We start from the raw sequence: 15,658 nt of genomic DNA, 5'->3' as shown, positions 1-15,658 counted from the left end.
AAGTTCGAAGATTCATCCGAACAGCTGACCAATAATTTTCATGTTTTTTTTAGTTCGTTAACAAAACTACAAAATGACAGCCTTCCCTTATTTGTACGTTATATCTATGCTGAGAAATGTCCTACTTTATGCGACCAAATTCTAACTGAAACGGGCTTTATGTATTCTGTGATCTAGCCCTGAATCTGAATTCCTACTCTAAATGATTGAGCTCAAAATCCGAATCAAAATCTGAATCGGAATCTGAATACTTGATTCAAAATCTGAGATTCGGATTTTCCATTTAGTGTTTCAATCTGGGATCTGTACAGGGTAACTTCGAAATAACCTACATTTCATTTTCAAAAATGTACGTTGTATCGAAGCATAATAAAAAACTCAGAAACGTAGCTTATATTACTTTATTGTGTTGCTGTTTTAGTAAGGTTAATGAACAAATTCAACTAGAAAACGAAGCCAACCTTTCTCATGATGTTTCCCTTCGTACTGTTGATTAAAATTTGTTTCATTTAGAATCCGGAATTACAAAACAGTTGTACTTCGGGATTGGTTGAAAGCACAAATCAAGCTTTAGTATCAAAATACAGATAATTTATTGTTCTTTCAAAAAAACAATATTCAAAAAATTTTTCCTTCAAAAAATATATCGAGTGACGTTATATCGAGTGTACGTTATATCGAAGTTTCCCTGTATTTGGATTTGTATTCCGCTTGTAAAATCTGCACCCTGAGTTTGAATTCGGAATTAGAACCCATACTCTTCCCTCTTGAGAAAAAAAAAGTTTGCAGCTCGAAATGCGGAATCTGAGGGTGGGATCTGGAATCAGAGGCCCAAATCTAAATTTTGAAGTTTGAATCTGAAACATAATTCCGGAAAGAGAAAGTCGAATTGGTTGGGAATCCAGAATCTAAATTGTAATCTGAAGTCTGGAATTAGGAATCAGATGAATCAAACAAGGAGTGGATCCAAAATGGGAGGTATGTGTCGGGAGCACTTAATTCTAGCTTAGTATCTAGGATCGGTACCCAGAACTCAAATCTGGTATCAGATTCTGTAATCTAGTAATCTGAATCTGGTCTGGTCTGGTCTGAATTGGTCTGGATTCTTAAATTCAAAATAGAAACCGGAATCCGAAGTTGGAATCTTGAATCACTATATGGAATTGGGATTTTTTTCGATCCGTACCTGGAATTTTGATTCGAATATTGTTGAATCTGTATTCTGAATTTAAATCTTGAATCCAAATTTGAAAAACTTCGGATTTCGGATTCAAAACAGAATCGAGCATTTCCATTTAAAATCTTAAAATCAAGTGTGTGAAACTTCCGGATCAACAACTTGAAAATTTAATCTGAATCACGATAATAGTAACCCAAATGGGTCAAGCATCTTGAATCTAAAATCTGGAATTTGAAATCTCGATCTAACATATAAAGATTGCAATTTGAGAGTTTGGATTTGAACCACAATCTAAAAATCACAATTAAAAAAAACAGCAAAATGCAGCTCGAACCAAGTGGAGAATTTAGATTGAGATGTTCGAGTCAAACATTTGAAGTTAGAATCTGGAATATGAGTATGGAAATATAAACTCTGGAATATGAAATCACGATCAGAAATCTATAATCTGAAATTTTCTGTCTAGAATTTAGAATCATAAAAAGAGAGCGGAAATCGGAAACTCGGAGCCAGTATATGAAACCCTCAAATCTATTTCAAGCATTTAGTATCTGTAGCCAGATCTAGAATTCGAAATCAGATTATGTGACTAGGCTTTAAAGATTGGAATTTTGCATTTGATTCTTCTATCTAGAATCTGTATCTGAAATGTTGAATTGAATTTCGTATACATTTGTATCCTGAATCCAGAATCCAACATTTTCTTTCTTCATCAAATAAACTTAAACTCAGCTTTTCGAACCTAAGTGTGGAATCTGCAAAGCTTGAAGTATCGAGGTTCAGTATCCGGATTTGGAGTCCAAAATCCGCAATTCGAATTCAGTATCTCAGTGTAAAATATGAAAAATAAATGTGAATGTTCTGAGCCTGGAAATCTTAAATCCTTACATTAGAATCTGGAATCTGACATATTCCAGCAGAAATCAGAAAGTAGAGTTCAATCTCTGATCAATATCTGGGTCCTTGAATTATGAGAGCAGAAACGCGAAATCTGAATCGGACTGTGGAGTAGGAAATTTGGAATGTAAAGTCCTGAATGTGGAACCTGAAAAATGGAATATTTGAGCATAAATTGACTGAATTAAACCTTTAATCAATATCTGCAACATCTCGATTTCGTATTCAATACCCGTATTCACATTTGAAACCCAAAAATCAGAATTATTTATTTCAGTCGGAAATATCCCTACCCCAGCCGGCTTTTTCGTATTTGACACACACTCTGCCACAGGCGATTATATATTTGTTCCACCAGCACAATTGTTCCACATTTCTGTGTATCTTTGGCAAAGGCGGATAAAACACAACGTTGGAAATACTTGAAAGTATCACGCTACTTGTTGTTTAGTATTGGCTCAGTGGAATCGCACCTCTAGACATCGTTCGTACAACGTAAACCAACCAGCACCAAACAAGCGTCCAACAGTGTACGTACACAGAGCCATACACTGGGGCAGCACCAAAAATGTAACCTCGTAAGAACGACTTTTTTTGAAAAAAATACCTCGAATATTTAGAATTGTCATATTTAGTTTTCTAATGTGGTACACATCTTCCCCAATAAGTAACGAAAAAACGTCACAAATGGATTATTTATCACCAAAGCAATAATTTCCTCTTGTACAGAATTGAGTTTCCAAAACTGCCTATCGATTTCTTGAAATAATAATCAATGGTAATCGAAGACGAATGGCTATTTTCAATTCAATCAAAAATATCTCTGTAGTTAAAGGTCTTACTCTCAATTTTTTTTTATCTTGAATGTAGTTTCAAATTGTTGAAGACGGTGGGCATTGACGGGAACATAACCGGAGAGATGTAGCAGTACACTAAGGGCTGTAGATTTATATAACTAATTAGTCGTTTTCAACTAGTTTTCAGTATATCAAAATTACATTTTCAACCCTCCCAAAAACATCGTTTCCACATTATAGTATGCAACGGAAAAATAAAATTTGAACCGAATCGGTTGTGTGGTGTAGGCGGCGGCGGCGATGGGGAGTAAAGTTTCAACTTCAGCTTCTAACCGGAAAACACAGTTCTTACCACAGTAAAATATCCTGTTCACATCAGTCTTTCACAATGCTCGAATTCGCGAAAATAGCTCCAAGCTTCCGTCCGTGCTTCTAGGCGAAGACCCATCTTCTTTTGAATATTAAATTGAATTTTTGAGTAATATTTTTTTATAGTGCGATTGAAATGTTATTTTACCTAAATAGCTTATTAATTTGCCAACAGCTTTGTCACACATCATTCTTTCATCAGACATCTGGAATTCAGACACGATTTTTTTGAAAGAAAGATCAACGATTTAAATACGCCCTTTTAAAAAATCAGTCGTAATCGAAATTGCAAATTGGAAATTGGAAACAGAACAGTTGTTGTCTTCCACCATAACAACGCTAGACAACACATATCTTTTATAACGCGCCAAAAATTGAGAGAGCTTGGTTGGGAAGTTTTGATACATTCACCGTAGAACGCGAACCGTGCATCTAACTGCTATTTTATTCGATCTCTATTTGCTTCGAGAACTTTCGTGATAGAAAAACATTGGTCGACATAAGAGCTGCCGAAAGTTACTCGCACAACACAAAAGTTCTACACGTATGAAATTATGAAATTCCCGGTAAAATGGCGAAAGATAATACATAATAATTACCAATATATACTCAATCAAATTTGATTTTCAATAAAAAAAATATTATTCAATTGAATACTTTACGAGTGATGCAATAGTTGATTTTTTCAATTCGTTATTAAATAAATGTCCAAGCAGGAATAAGGAAAAAATAAGCTGCGTTCGTCTCTAACGTCCGTCGAATGAACATATATGAGATGTTTATTCCCCCTTTCTTTTGATGCTTTGAGGCAACACTAAAATGGTAAAACAACGAACTTAGTAAATCTGGACGAACTGTAGAGAAATGCAATAACATTGACGAAATCAAACTGGCATTAAATTGGATGGCGTAAATTGTAGCCAACATGCGAGTTTACACACCCAAAACGATACCAAATTGCCAATCCAAAGTCGGATCTGAACAAACAAGGAAAATCGATTCTAGAACTAAGACCAAAAAAAAGTTGCATTTTTTTTATCGTTGTTGAACAAAAACCATCCAATCTTCCGCAATCCAGAACCAACGGAACCAACTTAGAATGTTGTTTCGGTAACGGGTTTCTTTGTTCGCCAAGCCAACACGGAATACTGGATCGAATGAAAAAAAAATCGAATGTTTAATCAAACACCTGCATTTCGGCGATAGTAAATAGTAGCGTTCCAATGCAAATTTAGCCTAGCGGCAATTTTATCCGCTGACACCACGACGAGGAAGCCGCGAAGTGATTGCGAGCGAACCGGTTCGCAAAAAAATCAGCCCCCAGCCGGATCTATGCTAAAATAGAGTAGCGTATCGAAATAACCATAGATTCGATCATGGTTGTGTATGCGTATATGTATTTCGACAGAAATGGAGTTCCTAGGACTGACACGCTTCACTGCGTGGGTGTGCTGATTTGAGCTGGCAAATGTGCAAAACGAATGAAGATTATTTTGCAACAAAGACGAATTTTGCAAACATGGAAACACTCGCGCGGTCGTTGTGAAAAATTTGTTGTTTTGAGAATGGAGCGGAAAGGATACGATTGGTGCAATGGCCTGCGGGAAAACCGTGAGCCCTATAACACCGCAACCGTGACGGCGCATTTTAAGTAACTTCTAATTTGAGATTCATCCAAACTGATTGATTCTCTCGCACTGAAAACCGTTCCGATGCTGAACCTCAATACCGAATCGACGGCTTGAAAGCAATTAATTGTTTACCCCGAAAAAAAACTCAACGAATTGAAGGCTAACGGCTCATTACACGGAGTGTACACTCGTATCTCCGCACGGCCCACGTTTACACTGCGAACGCAACACTTTGTGTGTACACACACTCTCGGATATTAATCGCCGCACTGTGGTCCTGAGTCGAGAAGTCGAACCGACAGACTGAACTGACTGGCTGGCCTTCCGTCGTTTGTTCGGTGCGTTCTGTCGTACGGTTCACGTCCCCCAGGGGGGAGGTCAAGCGGTCACTCGCTAGAGCATCATCCGACCCTTCGACCCACCCGGTCGAAGTTCAACAGCCTGCAAATTTTCCTCGGCGAATGACACATCGAACAGCACGCGATGGGAGTTTCAGCCTTATGAAAATGAGGACCATTAATTATGAATACGAATCCCTTGCCACCAAAGGAAACTCCATTTTCTTCACCACCTTGCCAAGCTTTGTGTCACGGCACACTAAGTGGCAGCAGGCTGTGCGGCGATAAACGCGCCACATCCAATCGAGTATAGTCTGATCCGAAGTCGATTGGGCCACCCTGTAGCCTCAGACATGCGAGATTTGTGCAACATGGCCTACTATTCGTCGATCGGTGCTGGCGAAAAAAACTCGTTTTTAACACCGCGTCTACACCATGCTTGCTGCCGTGGTTAGGTATTATTGAACTTATGTAGATATAATATGCTTTTTCGCGAATTGAAGAGGAAAAAACCGAACTGCGTTTGGAAAAGCGAAACTTGTTCCAGCAAACTACAATTCCTTCTTCGATTGGAGCCCGATTGGTTTTCCTTCTGCATTTATCTCATTTGCTCTCCTGCTCCGAAGCCCCATTCAACTGCACTCATTTTGCTCATGACACCGATTTGTACTTTTCGTGTTTCTTCACATTCACAACCTTTTTCTGTTATATAATTTTCCCCTTTTGCGGCACTAAGTTTCGAGCTAGTAATGCTAATTTTTCCAAACTTTTAATCCACACATTCACACATTATTTTCTCACTGTATTCCTCCGCTGTTCATTTTCCGTTTTCCGTCACTCAATCCAATCCGATGCGGGGGGCGAGCGAAATCTTTCCAGAAAGTGTCGCACAGACACGCGGATACACGCACACACACACACACACAGAAAACACAAATTTGCAAGCCCCCTTGGGCGGTGGGCTTGCGAAAGAGCTCTCGGCAGCGTCCACTAGGATCATTTCGGAAGCGACCGTCCAGGGAACCAACCACCGAGACGGGGGCGGTGCAGGGCAGAACAAACCGTACAAACTGCGGCCACAGGACAACCTTTAGCGCTGAGTGTCCGACTGAAACTGAGCTGCTGAGATGCGAGCGATTCGCGTTTTTGGGGTGGTGGTGGTGGTTGATTGTGGTCGCAACGCTCGCAATACTCTGGGGCTCCAAGTTGGGAGCTCCAACAAACTGGGCTGAGCGGTGTGCGCAGCTCGCGGTGGCAGTAGGCAGCGGCCGCGCTGACGCGTACCGCAATTAAACGGAGTGGATTGGATTGCCCGAGAGGTCGACCTGTTCGTTGAGTCGCACGCGGGGGTTGCAACGAGATATAGTGCTCGGCGAAATATCGGTGGAGGAAACAAACAAAACACTATTGGGGAAGAATGATGGCTGCTGTTGCTGCTTCGCAGCGCCATTGCAACGCATCGATGATGTAGTTTTCATCACCCCGAGTTGCTTTTTCATAGGAAAATTTATTAAGTTCCGTGCGAATTTGATGCGTTTTGATCGCTGCAAATCTTTGGGAAATAAGGCATGGGGATGTCTTAATATTTTCTGCAATCTCTGGCCTGATTGAGGCAAAAATGCGTCGAAACGAAAAGTTTAGCAATCTTGAACATTGTATCTGATTTTTTTTCCTCCGATGACTCAAGACCGGATTATTCGATGTTCCCTTCCAACTACATGATCAGAAATAATACATGCTTCGCATACTCAATTAACCGAAAAACTCCTTCAACTCGGAAAAAACACCGACTTACAAAGCTAGTCAAAAATCGCCGAATTATTATACAGCCATGCCAAAACGATATATAGTTTCTCAGATCGTCGTCAAAAGTGGTAGTTTTGTTCTTTATAGAAAATTATTAGAGTCGTATTTTTTTTTATTTTTTTGTTAGGTTGACCATTTCCATTTTAGGGTGGTTCGAAAAAACCATTTTTTTTCGCATTTTTGCGAAAAATGACTTTTTAAAAAAATTCATAACTTTTGAACCACTGTACCAATTCAGTTGAACGACATATTAAATTAAAGCCAATTAGCTGGTCTTTTTTGGAAAAACACTACAGTTGCAGAAAATTATGTTTTCGTTATTATTGATTGTATTTGTTTTTTATAGTTTTCGTGGTCTCGGGACCAAAGGCGCTATATTTTTTTATATTTTTTCTGGAAAGCTGAGAATTTTTCACATAGCATCTGAAAACCAGAGAGGCGTTTTTTTTTCGTTTTTGAGTTATTGTTTTTCAAAGATAACCGATGATCCGAAAAATCATTTTTTCCATTTTTTCCACTACAAAAAATCATAACTTTTGATCTACTGGACCGATTGAGATGATCGACACATCAAATTAAAGCCTATAAGCTAGTATTGTTTGAAAAAATATTGCACTCTGAATAGAAATTAATTTTGTTTTAATAACTATTGATATTTGTTTTTTTATAGCTTACATCGTTTCGGGACCAAGGGCGCCATATTTTTTTAATATTTTATCCTGAAAGCTGAGGTTTTTTCACATAATACATCCGAATACCATAGAGGTATTATTTTTCGTTTTTACGTTATGTTTTTTCAAAGTTAACATGTTTTTAGTTTTCGTTCAATATTTCTGTGCGACTAGACTGGATGTATGTGACTATAATCCAATTAATTGGCAAGTGCGTTATTTTTTTCAAGAAAGGCTAGCTAGTAGGCTTTAATTTGATATATCGATCATCTGAATCGGTCTAGTAGTTCAAAAGTAATAATTTTTTGAAAGAAGTCATTTTTGGGAAAAAAGGGAAAAATGATTTTTTGAACCATCGGGTAACTTTGAAAAATCATAACTCAAATACGAAAAAAGGCTCCCTGGTTTCGAGATATGTTATGTGAAAATCCTCAGCTTTCCATAAAAAATATAAAAAAATACAGCGCCCTTGGTCCCGATACCATGAAAACTAGAAAAACAAATACAATCAATGATGACAAAGCCAAAACCTGAAATTTTTGCAAGCGTAGAATTTTTCCAAGAATGATTTTTTAATTTTTCCAAGAATGATTTAAGTTTTAATTTGATATGTCGACCGTCTAAATGGGTTCAGTAGTTATGATATTAATTTTTTTTTAATCCAAAATATATATTTTTATTAGGGCTCATATGGCGTCAACCTGACGGGGCCGGGAGTTCAATATTTCGACAATGTTTGTCTTATAACTATGTTAGTAATATGTAACCGATTACTCGCGGTTGGCTCGAGGTTAGTATTACAAGTGTTTTCGTAATTGTGATGTTGCTGTCTCCAATGCTCTGTACCTGTGCCCGACACGGGATACTTCCTTTTGGGATGCAGCTGACCATTAATCAGCAACGCCCTCTAGTCTGTACCACATATCTAGCGTGGTGCGTCTTCTCGACTCGAGGAATCCAGGATAGAATGGTCACTAGCCGGCGCAAACATCAGCTCGTGTAGAATTGTCATGAGCGGTACAACCTTTGGCTCTTGTTGAATGATCAGTGGATTGCACAACCTTTGGCCCGTGTATCTGTAAAGAGTGTGTGTATGTATTGCCGCGACTAAGTAAAAGTTTATAGATCGGATAGGAGGGATATGAAACAGGGACACAACGAAGGAAACATCATTAAACGTTGACATCGGCGTTTCTGAGGAACAGGTATAGATGAAGCAGAAGATCAGGATCACGGCTACCTAAGATATCCCGGACGGGGATATCCGATTGTATGCCTTGTGCTCTCAGTGCTCTAGAGAGCTGAGAGCGAGCAGCATGGAACCGGATACACGACCAGACAACATGCTCGATGTCGTGGTAGCCATCGCCACAATCACAAAGATTGTTTGCTGCGAGCCCAATGCGATAGAGATGCGCGTTTAGGTTGTAGTGATTGGACATAAGCCGAGATATCACGCGAATGAAATCACGACCTACATTCAATCCCTTAAACCATGAACTCGTCGAGACCTTAGGGATAATCGTGTGTAACCAACGACCGAACTCATCACCACTCCACATGCGCTGCCAACTTACGAGCGTATACTGACGAGGAATGTGGAAAAAATCATTATAAGCAATTTGCCTTTCAAAAAGTGTGCCTTCTGAAGCGCCCACCTTAGCTAGCGAGTCCGCTTTCTCATTCCCCGGAATCGAGCAATGAGAGGGAACCCATGCTAAGGTAATCTTGAATAATTTTTCGACCAAAACACTCAATAGATGTCTTATTCTTGTTAGGAAATAAGATGAGCGTTTATCAACTTTCATTGAACGAATTGCCTCTATTGAGCTGAGACTGTCTGAAAAAATAAAATAATGGTCGATGGGCAATGTTTCAATGATCCCTAGTGCGTAGTATATCGCACCCAGTTCAGCGACATACACGGAACAAGGATCTTTGAGTTTGAAAGAGGCACTGGAATTTTCATTGAAGATGCCGAAGCCAGTGGACCCGTTTATGAATGAACCGTCAGTAAAGAACATTTTATCAGATCTAACTTTCCCATATTCTGCCGAAAATATCGGCGGAATAGAATCGGAGCGTAGATGATCTGGGATTCCATGGATTTTTTGTCGCATGGACAGATCAAAATTGACAGAGGAATTGCAAAAATATGGGAAGCAAACTTGGTTGGAGATGCCCGGTGAAGGGTGCACTTCATGGGTAAGGAAATCATGGTACAAAGACATAAAACTTGACTGAGGAGTCAGTTGGAGTAGATTTTCGAAGTTATCAATCACCAATGGATTCATGATCTTGCAACGGATGAGAAATCTGTAGGATAATTCTGTGAATCGAAGAGTAAGCGGGGGTACTCCTGCCAAGACTTCGAGACTCATCGTATGTGTCGAATGCAAACACCCCATTGCTATACGCAAGCAACGATATTGTATTCTCTCCAGCTTGAGAATATGAATCCTGGCAGCTGATCGGAAGCAAAAACTGCCATATTCTAACACTGATAATATCGTTGTTTTGTAAAATTGAATGAGGTCTCCTGGATGGGCGCCCCACCATGTTCCGGTTATTTTTTGGAGAAAATTGATTCTTTGCTGGCATTTCTGTTTCAAATACGCAATGTGTATTCCCTAGGTACATTTAGAGTCAAAATATACTCCAAGGTATTTGAAAAACATCGAGTGCATGATCGCTTTACCGGATAGGTGAAGCTGGAATTGGGTGGGTTCGTGCTTCCTAGAAAAAACGACCATTTCGGTTTTCTCCGTAGAGAATTCGATACCCAGCTTGAGAGCCCACGTGAACAGGTTGTTCAGGGTATCTTGCAAGGATTTTTGCAGAATGGCGGGATTAGTACTCGTGATGGAAATAACTCCATCGTCTGCAAGTTGTCTCAGCGTGCAGTCTCTAGTTAGACAATCATCCATATCATTGACGTAAAAACTATACAAGAGGGGGCTTAGGCAGGAGCCTTGTGGTAGGCCCATAAAACTGTATCGAGAAGATTTCAAGCTGCCATGATTGAAAAACATGTGCTTTTCTGAGAGTAAATTGAACAGGAAATTATTCAGAATTGGCGAAAGTCCACGATTATGAAGTTTCTCTGAGAGAATTTCCATGGAAACTGAATCAAATGCCCCTTTGATATCGAGAAAAACGGAAGCCATTTGTTCTTTACGAGCAAATGTGATTTGGATTTCAGAAGATACTGTTATAAATTTTTGAAAAATGTAATTTTTGGAAAAAAAAAAGGGATAAAGTTGATATTTTGGATCACTCTAAAATGAAAATGTGCACCCTAACAAAAAAATTTAAAAAAATACGGGTCTAATAGTTTGCGATAAAGAACGAAACTACCACTTCTGACGAAAATCTGAGAACTACTATATCGGTTTGACATGGAATGGCTGTATAATCACCGATAATTTATTTATTTGCTTCGTCTCTAATTCTAAAAAATTATCTCAGACGAACTGAATCTCAGTCTAAGTTCCTACTTTTGAACACGTATTTAGACAAATTAAAATCAAAAACAACGCATACATCATTAAACCATCTAAAACCGTTATCAAGAGGATTGTTGTACCCAAGGCTAGTGTTCCGTATTTCACATGAAACACTGCGTACGAAATTAACAATGTTCACACTGTTCTCGCAGTTTTGTATTTGCGCACAAACATGTTTTTTCCGTACCTGTGTTTGAAAATGTGACATTTCTATGTTCGTAATATGTTTGGATATACGTTGTTCGATCCCAATGTTTCACATGATGTTCAAACGATTGTGTCACATTTACCCGAAAACTACGAAACCTACATTTACCCGAAATCTACCCGAAAGACACGTTCTAATGATACGCAATTTTTATTATTATTTATTATTAGGAAGTTTTTGTATATTTAATTCTGATTTCTGGTGATGAAACATATTTGTCTTGTACGTTCATTTCCATCCAAAAAGTTCGTATTTTTCGTGGGCAGTGCAGTTTGAGAAAAAGTGACGTTGAATAAAATCATGTTAAAAATAATAAAAAGTGAAAGAATGCGTTTTTTAAAGCGTATTACGAAATTTATCTATTCAAATGGCTGACGCAGCCCGTTCACTCAAAAGAAAGCTGTTGGTATTTACATACTTATTACGGCACTGAAGTGCAATTTTTATTGTGAATTAATTTTTTCGTAATAAAATTTAATCTGAGATCACTGTAATGTGGGCGAAGTCCCCATCTATCGATGATGAGGAAACGAGGCGGCCTCAAGCCGACAAGGTGATGCAATCTGAGTTGGCCACCGACCGTAATGCACAAGATAAACGTATGCCATCCGTCGCTCGCTAACGCTCGGTGGAACCTAACTAAAGGATCGTTTCCTATGTTTCAAACAAACCGGGCAATCGGTGGAACACAAGTTTGCTTGCGAGAGGCCGCCGCTTCCGACGGCGGGTCGGCGGCCGACTCGGATTGCGTCACCTCGGCTGCTTGGTGCTCCTCGGTTCCTTATCCTCGTTAAAGGGGGACTTCGCCCCCATTACATTGACCTCAGAGTAAATTTCATCACAAAATAATAAATTCATGATAAAAATCGAGCAACGGCAGTGTGTAGAGTAGAAGAAGCGAATTGGACACCTCACCACCACCACTCACCACACGGTGTGTTGATGGGTTGACATGGAACAAATGCATCCCTATCATGACAATGGGCAAATAAAATACACCTCTTTATCTGTTCTGAAGAAAAATAAGCGTCAATTGATATCATTATTTAGTGCACGCATCAATTTATATATTGAATTTATGTAACATCCGCTAGTACAAGCTATTTGAAAAAGTACTAAAATGGAATAGAGAGTGGCGGAGATGTTTAGTTACCCACATCAAAATATCAAGAATAGGTGCATCTAAAACTAATTTTTGGATATTTTTTTATTCATTTGACCAGAATTTACATGATGTCGTTCCACTGTGCAGTCGCTTCCCAGACTTCAATTGGCAACATGCACGGAAGGAAAGAAAATCTCATAGAAAGCTTCTTTCTATTCAGAGAATGTTTTCTGTTCGCGGGAAAAAAAGTATGCATTATTTAATCAGACTTGCAAAAGTCTTAGAGTTCGTACTATTTTTGCAATAGGAACTAAGTTTTCGAGTAAGTTTCTGTGAAAAAGTATTCTAAAAAAAATATATGTAGAGGATTTATTTTTCTACGTGCATAAAAGGAACCGGAGAGCAATGAATACTGCGACATGTACATGCACATGTACATTTGTACATGCTTGTACATTGTGCATGAATTTTAAACATCATGTTTGTTTATGATGTGAAAAACACGTGTCACCTATATATGTTCATGTTTATGTGTCATTGGGCGTATTCGTGTAGAACAAAAACATGGAATTTGAACATCGCGTACGGATTTGTAAGTGTTTTTCGGAAAACTGCCCTGGGCTGTGGAGTCGGAGAAAAATTTCTCGACTGCGACTCCCCACAATTGTAAGTACCGACTTCGACTCTGAATCCTGTTGACAAAAATTTTATAATTCTAAACCAGTTTTTTTCATTGTATTGTTTTTGACGAAGGGCTACGTCTTTCATTAAGTGTGCCAAATCAGAAAACAGTTTTTTTGTTCTAAAGTTAACGTTCACAACAATTTTTGCTGCGAACGGATTTTGACGATTTGCACACCAATCGAATAGGAAATTTTCTAAGACTTGTTTGATATGCTATAAATTACAATCTCTTAGTCTGAAAATGGTTTAATTGACGAAAATTGGAACCATTTTCCCATACATTTGTTTTTCTTCCCTTACCGCGATGTCAATAACGGGCAACTTATGCAGCCGCGAGAATAGCAACAACGAAGGGGATAACGAAAAGAAAATATTTATGACGTAAACTCCACCCTTGCGCAGTAAGTACGCCGTCACTAGCGTATAAATATTGCATATCATCTGAGGATTTTTTTCAGAGTTTCGTTTGGTGATTTCGGAAGCAAACACGGTGTGCTGAGGAGCGTCGAACGAGAATGAAGTGTCTTTCTCAAGGCAGGTCAAGAACGAGTTTGAAGTAGTTTTCTTCACAAGGAACCTTCTCAGGGCTAGAGACGAATGAACATTAAAGTTTAAAGTCTCTATAATTGTATAGAAGAAGAGTCGATCGAACGATCGTCGGGTGCGGATGTGTTTTTATTGCTCCGCGTTTGTTTTTCTCCGTGGTGTATGCGAGGCTTCTATGCACATTGACCAAGATTTTGCAGTCATATGAAAATTTGTTCGCGAATGTTTTTTTTTTATTAATTCGTTTATTTTTACAGGCTCAGTTACTTAAGTTTAAAGGAGCCGAATTCTTAAATATAATTTTCAAACTATATATATATATATATATATATATATATATATATATATATATATATATATATATATATATATATATATATATATATATATATATATATATATATATATATATATATATATATATATATATATATATATATATATATATATATAAACAATTTTCTTACATCTATGGTTAGTAAGGTGGAAAATATGTCACCCTCCTAAAATCGCGGTGTACTCGAGTTTAGGAGGGTGACATATTTGGGATATAAGGAAATTGTAACAATGTTGATGAACACTCATTTCATAAATCTATTCGTATATCTATAGTGTATTTACATTTCAACTTATTGTACTATTTATAGCAAGGGGACGAATTACCCGCAAAGGAAGGAAAGGAGGGTATAAGGATGTAGGGACAATCACACACAAAGATCTATAGCTTTAAGGAAAACATATATATGGGACATGTAATCAAGGTCTAACCGAGCCAACACATCTCTCACCGGCACATTGGGCTGTCTTCCTCGGGCCCGAAGGGAGTTTTCTAAATTCGATCTAGCGACCAGATACACCTCGCACGACCAAACAATGTGCTCGATGTCGTGATAACCTTGGCCACAAACGCAGAGATTGCTGCTGGCAAGATTGAAACGAAAGAGTAGTGCATCTAACGAACAGTGATTGGACATGAGTCTGGAGAAGGTGCGAATAAAGTCCCGACTCAAGTCTAGACTTTTGAACCACGGTTTGAGGCTAACCTTAGGGATAATCGAGTGAAACAACCGGCCCAATTCATCTTCATTCCACTTGCGTTGCCAGTTAGCGATGGTGTTTTTGCGGACTAAAGAATAAAATTCATTGAAGGCGATTTGACGCTGATAAATATCGCCTTCAATTGCACTTACCTTTGCTAATGAGTCAGCCCTCTCATTACCCGGAATGGAGCAATGTGAAGGGACCCAGATAAAGGTAATGACATAACAGCGTCTGGATAAAGCACTCAAAATTTCTCGTATTCTCTCAAGGAAGTACGGCGAATGCTTTTCCGGCCTCACTGAACGGATAGCTTCGACAGAGCTAAGACTATCCGTTACAATGTAATAGTGTTCAACAGGTCGCGAGGCGACGCTGTCCAGCGCCCAATGAATTGCTGCCAATTCAGCAATATACACTGAGCAAGGATTCTGAAGACTGTGTGAGGTGCTAAAAAATTCGTTGAACACTCCAAATCCTGTGGACTCATTTATAGTGGACCCATCAGTAAAGTACATATTATCACAATTGATACCCCCATACTTTTCATCGAAGATCGTTGGAGCGATCCTCGATCGTTGGTAATCTGAATATCCATGGATATCTTGCTTCATGGACAGATCAAAATGCACAGAGGAATTGATGTAGTCAGGGAAACAAACACGGTTGGGAATATACGAAGAAGGATCAACCTGCATGGAGATGAATTCATGATATGAACTCATGAATCCGGAGTGAAAATTTAGCTCGATCAGCTGCTCAAAATTTCCGATCACCAATGGGTTCATGACCTTACACCGGATGAAGAACCGAAGAGATAATAAATTGAAGCGATCTTTTAGTGGGAGTAGACCTGCCAAAACCTCGAGACTCATGGTATGC

The 15,658-nt window shown here is 38.7% G+C and overlaps 1 protein-coding gene across 6 annotated transcripts in view; it reads right to left on the bottom strand.

The window, feature by feature from the left end:
* The window catches only part of LOC129764286 (ABC transporter G family member 20), a 158,596-nt gene that overhangs the window by 55,941 nt on the left and 86,997 nt on the right, over nt 1–15,658 (bottom strand). For 2 of the 6 annotated variants that reach the window (XM_055763232.1, XM_055763258.1), the window contains exon 1: nt 6,275–6,385. The exons of 2 other annotated variants lie outside the window; for them this stretch is intronic. The gene's annotated coding sequence lies outside the window, so the exon portion shown is untranslated. Of the gene's footprint in view, nt 1–5,908; nt 5,932–6,274; nt 6,386–15,658 lie in introns of those variants that run through there. 2 more of the 6 variants (XM_055763239.1, XM_055763249.1) reach the window with 2 other exon arrangements.

The sequence above is a fragment of the Toxorhynchites rutilus genome, chromosome 1, assembly GCF_029784135.1.
Source record: "Toxorhynchites rutilus septentrionalis strain SRP chromosome 1, ASM2978413v1, whole genome shotgun sequence".
NCBI classification, from domain to species: domain Eukaryota; kingdom Metazoa; phylum Arthropoda; class Insecta; order Diptera; family Culicidae; genus Toxorhynchites; species Toxorhynchites rutilus.
This window is presented reverse-complemented; position numbering and strand designations above follow the sequence as displayed.